The 10,343-nt window shown below is 34.9% G+C and overlaps 1 non-coding gene across 1 annotated transcript; it reads left to right on the top strand.

Annotated features, from left to right (window-relative positions):
• Nucleotides 1-5,339: 5,339 nt before the first annotated feature.
• Nucleotides 5,340-5,448, top strand: LOC140990773 (small nucleolar RNA R71). Its single transcript, XR_012177699.1, has one exon. It is a non-coding gene; the product is annotated as a small nucleolar RNA R71 (small nucleolar RNA).
• The last annotated feature ends 4,895 nt before the right edge of the window (nt 5,449-10,343 follow it).

Here is a 10,343-nt window from a genome sequence, read left to right as displayed (position 1 = left end):
TGTAGAACCCGTAATTAGACTACGTATAAGCCATGCATAATTCTAGTATTTTAAATTAAATTGACTTCAATGCATGAATATTTAAATGCTTTCTTTGAAGTTAATTATTTTATTCAGTAGTGTAAATTTTATTCTTTTCAGTTCTTTAAGTGAGGCCGGACCGGAGTTGGAATGAAGAGATAAAATTTAATGTTAAGAAAACATTTCCTGAAATTTATTTAAGATAAATAATAAGTAAATTCATTGTAAAAGAAGTTTAAAGAATTATTTAAATAAGTTGAGATAAGTAGTAAATTGAGTCCAATAATTAATTCCTTAATTCTTTAAAATATTTAATGAGTAGATAAAACACTAAAGATTTAAAGTTCAATATTTAAGAAATATTCTTCCTCCACTTTTATTGTAATTTTCGACCCCAAGGATTTAATTTAAAATTTTAGTTGGCAACCCATTCAATTAATAGTTTTTCTATCCATTTTTATTGGGAGATAATTATATCACCACAAATCTTCTATGATAATTAATTGAGCAAGATCCCACCCCACCTAGCTAGATAAAAAAATCGGCCATGCTCCTTTTTTTTAAAGATTTAATTGTGATTTTTATTTCAACTCATTCTTTATTTATCCCCTTAACTATTCTAGATAGATTTATCTTCCCCAACTTTTAAATCACTACCAAAATTTAAGTAAACCAATTCTCCCTTTGCACCTAGACCTTAAAGTCGCCCATATACACCTCTAGTATCCCCAAGAAAAATCTTTGCTATCATTATTTTCCTTATCACTCAAACTAGTAGATAGAATGAATATTTTCCCTTCCCTTTATCTTGTATCTTCCCATTAAATTTCCTAGACTCCCTCCCACTCCATAATCTCGAAAAAAATTCCAGCCTCCTTCAGCACTGAAAACCGTGAGAGCCTAGGGTAAAAATAAGGAGGAAAAAACAAGAGAAGCAACTCCGTCTCCTCCGCGCCGAGTCGTCGTATTCTTTCGTTTTTCATTCAAACGAAACAAAGGCATGTCTTAATTTCTTTCAAACCTCAATCAAGTCCTATTATCATTTATTTAACATTACATGATCACCTTTTATATGCAAAAACCGAAACACACCAAGAAATTTCAAAAAAAAAAAATGTACATGCAGATTTCGGCCCTTCATTGTGCAGTTCACGGGTTGCATTGTTTTGTGGATTTTAGGTTATGGTTCGACTCCAGGCTCCCAAGGCGACATCTAGATATGTAATAGGATGCATTAGGACCATGTTGGTCCATTCAAAACAGCCCCATGCATGATGAAACCCGAAAATGACAGCAGCTTTCCACCGCTGCCATTTTGTGCTTTGAAATTTCAGTTTTGCTATCAAGGGGAAAGGATCTAATCTTGGCTGCCCCAGGGGCCTGTAGCCATGGTTAGATCACTTCCCTAGCATGTCTAAGACGTGACTAAGTTGCCCTTTTGGTGGCTTGGTCCATGGTTAATCGGTTTTTAAATTAAAAGAACAAGAACAGCCCCTCCCTCTTGGCCCCTTCGTTTGACGGCACTTGTGTTTCGATTGTTGGTGGGATGGTGTGGATCTGGTTTGGCCTATGGCCCTTAGCCACGGTTCATACCGTACCCCAAGATGTCTAGATTGTGCCATGGTCCATGAAATGGCCACAGGAACGACATGGGACAACGAACAAAGCAAAACACCCCTCACGCGCGCAAAGATGCTCTCGGGTGAACTCCCTGAGTTGTTTCTGGTATGATGCGAATTGTGGCTGGCATAGGGCCCTTAGCCATGGTTCAAATCATACCTTGGGATGTTGGTAAGAGTCTCTGGTAGGTGGTTCAAGCCCCAATGGTTGGTAGTCTCAAAAACGACGCAACAAAAGAGAGACGCAGCTGCTGTAATTTTCTTGACAGCAAGCATGTCGCGATTCAGAGGCGTTGTTTGAGTTCTTGGTTGGCTTTTAGCCGATGGAATTGGACTGGACAATGCATCATCAAGTTAGGAAGGCCAAGTTTTTGGCTGTTTGTGATTCGGATCATTTTTGAAGTCGTACGAGAATTTACCGTACGATGTGCCAAATTGACTCTCGAAAGAGCTGTTCATGTTTTGGCCTCCATTCACCTATATTTCGACCCTCACCATTTTATGAGCATAAATTCATAATTTTAAGCGTATTTTAATCATGACTATACGTTGGTTCAGTGTTGGTTCGGGTTGGTTCGGAGTCATGATTAAATACAAAGCGTAGGCGTAATTGTCACATTTTTGAAGGTTAATTGCATAGTTGGACATTATAAAGCTATTGCATATTTTTCATGGCATATTTAGGTTGCAGCGAGCCTGGGAGCTATCCAATCAAATCAGAAAAAAAAAATTTATGACATGATATTTAATTATGTTAATTAATTATATTACGTGCAAAAATACAAATTTTGAGATTTATGCAATATTGCTTGTGGTCACTCTACTATCATGCTTAAGTTCGGTCGCCAGTTACCGGCCCGGTCGCCAGTTACCGGTCAGTTAAGTTGTTTCACCCAGTATACTGTGGTAATAGTCTGATCAGACATACATTATTAAGTCCGGTCGCCAGTTACCGGTCAGTTCAGTTCAGTTCAGTTCAGTTCAGGGACCACTTGCATAGACCATAATCTCACCAGAAAATTATATACAGATATTTCAGTACAGGGCTCCAAGGAGCAAACATTTTTACTATGATTTTCAGTTCAGTTATGCACGTATTATAATTGTTCAGGACAAGTTATTTTCAGTATGCCTCATGACATGATATTTTATCCCATGCAAATCTTACTATATTACTTACTCGTTATTTACGATATTTGCATGTTGAGTCTCTAGACTCACTAGATTTGATTGTTGTAGGTACTGATGATGTCGGGATCGAGGGCGGGGACCAGTGAGCCAGCTCGAGTCGGCAGTAGTAGGACCCGATGACCTCAGTTCAGCATTTGTTTTTATTTGATTACTCAGACATTTTTATATATTGCTGGGTAAATTTTTAACTGTTGTTTCGAAAAATGTTAATTTCTTCCGCTGCCACTTTGAACATCAAACTTTATTTATCAGTTCAATTATGAATGAGGCAATTTTTAATTATTTAAAAGAAAAATTTTAAATTTTCCGCAAATTTTCAAGTACGGATTTCTAGGCCTTTACACTTACTATCAGAAATAGGGTATATAATCCAGACATCAAGTAGTTTGAGAAATTCAGTTTTCACAACATCTTTCATGTGTGGATTTAATCTCCTTTGTGGTTGTTGAGATGTGTTAGCTTTTTCTTCTAAGTGAATTTTGTGAGTGCAAATTAGTGGATTAATGCCTTTGAGATCTTTTAGTGTCCAACCAATTGCATTTTTATGTCTTTTAAGCATATCAACTAATTTACCTTCTTGATCACTTGCTAGTTTGGAAGAAATTACCACCGGATATGTTTCATCTTCACCAAGAAATGCATACTTTAATTCTTCTGGCAAGGGTTTTAACTCCAATATGGGTGGTTCATCTTTGTTCTCATATTTTTCCTCAAATTCTTTTTCTGATCCTAGTAATGAGTGATACCGGATAAAATCATAAAGATCAATTTCAATATTTTCTTTAACAATATCAATTGAACAAATATCTAATTGGTCACGAGTACTCCCTTCTTGAATGTTTTCTTCCACAAGAGTTTCAATATGATTTTCATCTTCACTTTCATCTCCTTTGTCATGTAGTTGATTACAAAGATTAAAAACATTAAGCTCCAAGGTCATGTTACCAAATGACAACTTCATCAATTCATTCCTGCAATTTATTAGAGCATTAGAGATTGCTAAAAATGGACGACCCAAAATTGAAAGAATTGCATTATAAGCTTCAATAGGTTGTGTATCTAAAACTATGAAATCGACAGGGTATACAAAGTTATCAACTTGGACCAACATGTCTTCTACCATACCTCTTGGCACTTTAACAGATCTATCGGCAAGTAAAAGTGTTACCGAAGTAGGTTTTAACTCGCCTAGATTGAGTTCTTGATAGACTGAATATGGAAGTAAATTCACACTAGCTCCAAGATCAAGTAAGACTTTTTTAATCTTTCGTTCTCAAATAATACATGAAATAGTAGGACAACCAGAGTCTTTGTATTTCAAAGTATTATTATTTTGAATGATTGCACTTACTTGTTCGGCCAAAAATGCTTTCTGTTTCACATTAAATTTTCTTTTCACAGTGCACAAGTCTTTCAAAAATTTGGCATATGATGGTACCTGTTTTATTGCATCTAATAAAGGAATATTAACTTTGACTTGTTTAAAAATATCATATATATAAGAATTCAAATTTGATTTTTTAGTATATTTTTCAATGCATGAGGGAATGGTGGTGACATTGTCTATTGATCCTCCTCTTCGCAAGTTGTGGTTCCACTTTCTCACCCTTTGAAGTTGATTTATCATCATCTTCACAAGGTTCAAGAATGGATTTTTCCACAACCTTACCAATGCGAAGGGTAATAACAGGTTTTACATGATCCATCGGTTGAGTTCTAGAAGTTCCAGTTTGTGAATGATGATCCTTGGGATTAGGCTGTGGTTGTGAAGGAAACTTACCTTTTACATGAACATTAAGTGCAGATGCAAATTTAGCAAGAGTATCTTTCAAATTTGTCATGGTTTGAGCAGTTTGAGTATTGATAGACTCTTGCTTTGTAATGAAAGAATTCAATATATCTTCCAAGTTCCTTTTAGGTGGAGGAATATAAAGTGCATAATTTTGAAAATTTTGTTGATTTTGGAAATGTGATTGTAAAAATTGTGCAGCATTATCATTCCTCCAACTAAAATTTGGATGATTTCGCCAACCTGGATTGTAATTTTGAGAAAATGGTTCAAAATTTGGCCTTTTGAAATTGTTCAAAACATTGGCTTGTTCATGGAGACATTCTTTAAATGAGGGCAAAGTGGGACAATCTTTTGTAGAATGATCACTTGTATCACAGATGTGACACGCAATTTCTTGAATAGATTTTAATTGACCGTTCTTTTTCAATTCAAGTGCTTCAACTTTTCTTGCCAAAGAGGTAAATCTAGCTTGGAGATCATGTTCATCTTTTAGGGTATACATACATCCACCAGATGTGAAAGATTGAATCTTGTTTGATGGTTCGATTGTACCTATAGTGTCCCAATTTTGAGCATTTTCGGCTAATGAATCGAGATACTCAATTGCCTCGTTTGGATCTTTATCTTTAAATGTTCCATTACACATAAATTCAACCATTTTCCTATCTTTAGGTGTTAAGCCTTCATAAAATTGAGAAACGGCCCTCCAAATTTCAAAACCATGATGTGGACAAAGATTAAGCAATTCCTTATATCTATCCCAACACTGATAAAAATTTTCTCCTTGTTTTTGAGAGAAAGTGATGATTTGTCTTTTGAAAGAATTTGTTCTATGAGATGGAAAAATTTTTTTCAAAAATTGTTGCTGCAATTCATCCCAAGTTCGAATAGATCCCGATCTAAGATTTTGTAGTCAAGTTTTAGCTTTATCTTTTAAAGAAAAAGGAAAAAGCTTTAATCGAATGGTGTTCATGCTACAATTTAGATCATTATATGTGTTGCACACTTCTTCAACTTTTTGTAAATGCATGTATGGATTTTCAGAATCTAAGCCATGAAAGTTGGGTAAAAGCTGGATAATACCAGGCTTAAAATTGAAATGAGATGCATCAGGGGAAAAATTAGACATGAAGGTGCACTAGTACGTGTAGGATTCATGTGATTTCTAAGTGGTCTTCGCCTATCATGATCATGTTGAGATTAAATTTCATCTTCATTTTCTTGGATGGGTTCTTCCGTCATGTTTTGTGAAAATAAAGGATTATTTCGAATGAGTTGACCACTAAGTGTACGTGACCAAATAATGCTCATGCAAATGCAAAAGAAAAAAAAGAAAAAACACACAAAAACAATAAAAATTCAAAAAATAAAAATAAAAAATAAATAAAATTAAATAGACTTGAAATTAAATTTTACTTCCGCGGCAACGGCGCCAAAAACTTGTTGCGACTTTGATTATTGCACTCTCAAGAGCAGGTTGTCCACAAGTAGTATAATTTGATGAGTCCAAATATCGTATCCACAGGGAAGCTAAGGTAATTACAAGTTCACTACAATGTCCATTTGTTTTGTTTTGTTTTTCTTTTGATTGTTTTAATATTTAATTGATAATTTTAATTGTTCAAATTTTAATTTAAGTAGTTGAGATTAGAGGATCCACTCTTGGTGTTTTAATAAAGTTAACATTAATGAACATTATTGAAATCCACTTAATAAAATGGTTCCAATATATTGAATAATCATATTTATATTATGTTATATATTATTATCTTATAAGTATATAATATATATCAAAATTTATAACTGTTGTCAAATATTTATTGTTCTATATATATATTTGTAAACAATAAATCAAGGTTCTCACTTTAAATGGTCGGTAAAACCAAACAAACATTTAAATGGTACCAAGAAATTAATATAATGATATATTCATATATAATAAATCAAGGAATCCACTTTAAATGGTTGGTAATACAAAACTAACATTTAAAATGGTTCCAAGAATTTAATATTATAATATATTCATATATAATAAATCAAGGAATCCACTTTAAATGGTTGGTAATACAAAACTAACATTTAAATGGTTCCAAGAATTTAGTGTAACATATATCAACAATAAATAAAAAACTCCCACTTATAAGTATGGTATAAAATTGCTTAAAGAAATAAATATAACATAAACAATAAATAATGATAAAATAATATAAAACATAGATTCTTACCTTTTAATAACCTTATTATCATGCCAAGAGTTTCACCTTTTCATCTCAACTTTAGGAAGTTAGATATTCATGATTCAAAGTGTAAAACTTTGAATATGAAATTAACATGCTAATTATATTTAAATTAAGAAATAAAGAAAAAATATAGAGAGAAATATTATGAACTCAAAGGTTTGTTCATAGAATGAGGAATATCCCAATACATTACAATGCACCCCTATTTATAGCCAAATTTGAGAAGACAACCACAAATAAAATATTATTTTTTGACACAAAAGTCTTTATTGGTGTTCCAAGAAATTATGTCTTCATACACATCACTTTTGAAAATCTTCCCATCCGATTTTGCTTCTTGACATAAAATAAAACATGTAGATAATTGAGTTATGGTATTTTATTTGAACCATTTGACCAAGTAGTTTGAGAGATATGGTCAAAATACTAGAGCATGGTAAAACTGCCACTCTTTCAGTAACTTTATTTGTTGCTTAATTTGATCTCAATTGTGAGAAGATTTTTATCTCATGCTTGTCACCAATATTGTAGTTATTATCATCAAATTTCTACAGGTCCAAGAATCATCTTAATCCCATTCGCAACACCAAAGTTATTCTTGTTTTATCGAACCTGTAAAAATAGTAAAAACTTATAATTACACAACTTCTTATTTTTTATACAATTTATTATAAAACATATAATGTTTAAACATTTAATAAAACAAAATCTATAAATTTATATAAAATATTTAATTAATGTACAATTTTTTATGTTTGTCATGTAATAAAAATAATTTTCCTGAAAATTCTCCGGTCTCCGTTCCTCGTTCGAGCGTGAAATGCATCTAGAAACTCTAATGCATGAGCTTATTAAATTTAATGAAATAACTCCTATCATGCATGAATTATGTATAAAATGCTTAAAAATAATTAAACACATAATCTAAAATAAAACCCTAGATTGCATGCATTCAGGTTACGTGAATTAAATTCCTGGACCTTACAACTCTCCCCCCTAAACAAAATTTCGCCCTCAAAATTTAGAACGTACCGAATAACTCCAGGTAGCGACTCCTCATCTCGGTTTCGGTCTCTCACGTGGCCTCTTTCTCGGAATGATTCAGCCACTTGACTTTGATCACATGGATCACTTTATTCTGGAGCCTCTTTTCCTGTCTGTCCAGAATCTGCGTGGGTTTCTCCTCGATTTATAAGTGCGGTGTCAGCTGAAGTGGCTTATAGTTAAGCACATGTGAAGGATTCGACATGTACTTACGTAGCATGGAGATGTGGAACACATTATGAACTCGTGCCAGATTCTACGGTAAAATGACTCTGTAAGCAAGTGTTCCAACTCTATCTAGGATCTCAAATGGTCCGATAAATCTAGGGCTGAGCTTTCCTTTCTTCCCGAACCTCATCACACCCTTCATCGGTGTGACCTTCACGAACTCAAGATCTCGCCGCTTCTGATCAGCATAAATTTTCTGACGGCTCTGTGCAGTCTTCATCCCGTCTTTAATCCTGGCCACTAAATCTGATGTCTGTTTGAAAATATCCGGACCCAACTCTGCTTGCTCACCTACCTCATCTCAATAAATTGGCGACCTATACTTTCTCGCGTACAGTGCCTCGTATGGAGCCATACCTATCGATGCCTGATAGTTGTTGTTGTATGTGAACTCCACAAGAGGTTACTTCGGCTCCCAGCCACCCATGAAGTCAATCATGCATGCTCGGAGTAGGTCCTCAAGAATCTGAATCACCCTTTTTGACTGACCGTCTGTCTGAGGATGGAAAGCGGTACTGAACAGTAGCTTTGTACTTAACGCCTGGTGAAGACTCTTCCAGAATGAAGAAGTAAACCTCGGATCCCTGTCTGACATGATGGACACTGGAATCCCATGAAGTCTGACTATCTCTATGATGTACAGCTCTACGTACTGAGTCATGGTGAACAACTTCCTGATCGGTAAGAAATGAGCTGATTTAGTGAACCGATCAAAAATAACCTAGATGACGTTAACTCCTCCAGTAGTCCTCGGAAGCCCTGTCACAAAAAATGTAATATCCAAGCCTGGTGAACGGTACGGTTTAAGATTTTGTATGCTTATGGACTATTTGGTTAAGTTTATGTATAGTTTTGATGTTAAGAGTTGTGATATATGGTTTATAGTATTGTTGTTTATAGTTGTTGTATAGTTGTTGTAGCATCGTTGCGATTTAATTCATGGTAATTCGTATGTTGAGCCAATTGTTATGAGGCCAATTGGAGTGGTTAGATAAGACATAGAGGTGTAACTTTCTTATTTTGAGTTTTGTTCAAATCATTGTGGAAGGTAAGCCAAAAGTGCCCCGAAGTGTGTCGTGTGTTTCGACGTTCCACCAGTGACACATGTTGGGAGATTTAGCATAACGTTTTACTCAGACCTCAAAATGATCTGATATTTGGAGAGGTTCAAGAAAAGACATAGAGCTACAACTTTGTAGTTTACCATTTTTCCAAATTATGAAGGGAAGAGGCGTTTCGGAGGCGATCTTTGGAGAAGCTGTGCGCAGAGTAACCAGAGTGCACCCGCACTCTATTGTTCAGTGCACCCGCGGTGACCAGAGTGCACCCGCACTCCAAAATGTAGCGCACCCGCGGTCTACTGTTTCAGATTTTTGGATGAGGTGCCGAAGGCATAGCGCACCCGCGGTGCAAGGGCTAGCGCACCCGCGGTCTATGAACAGTAAAAACGTGTTTTCGAGATTTAAGTGATATAATAGAAGAGTTGGTTCACTTTTCCCTCATTTATCTCCTCACTTCTCGATTCTTCACTCCAAGGAAGAGCTAGGGTTCTTATTTCCTTCAATTGTTCCTTTGATTCAAGCTTCTTGTTGGAATTTTGAAGTGAGATCAAGTTCATTCTGGGTTCAAGAAGCTAAGGTAAGCTTATGGTTTAGTTATTGTTGGATTTTGATGTTGGGGGAAATTATGGAGATTGTGATTGTGTTGGTTTTATGAAGTTTATGGTATGGGTTTATGATTATTGAGATGTTGATGGTGAAGTTTATGGTTTATTGTTGTAGGTTGTGTACCAAGAGAGTAGATTCAAGGTTCCAAGTGTTGTAAGTGGAATTTCATTTCTTGTGCTCACATGATAATATATGTATTGTGTTTCAATGGTTTTAAAGTGTTATTCCCTTCCATTTGATTCATGCTATGTATTAATACACCTTGTTGTATATTAGAGGCATTTTATGTCTCAACCATGTCAAAGGGAATACAAGAGAAAAGATAGTCTTCAAAGTGTTTGTTTTAATGCCAAAGAGAGAATTCAAATGTTTTATTGGATTGATAGATACATAGCCAGAGATTGCATGCAATAAGTTGATCAACGACCACAGGCTTATATCCCTCAGAGTTATCGATTCATATCGATGGGATAGAGGCACATAGACAGAGACACTATATAGATATCAATCCAACAGAGAAAAGAGAAATACCATCGTTATT

The sequence above is a fragment of the Primulina huaijiensis genome, chromosome 12 (assembly GCF_012295235.1).
Source record: "Primulina huaijiensis isolate GDHJ02 chromosome 12, ASM1229523v2, whole genome shotgun sequence".
In the NCBI taxonomy this organism is placed as follows: domain Eukaryota; kingdom Viridiplantae; phylum Streptophyta; class Magnoliopsida; order Lamiales; family Gesneriaceae; genus Primulina; species Primulina huaijiensis.
This window is presented reverse-complemented; position numbering and strand designations above follow the sequence as displayed.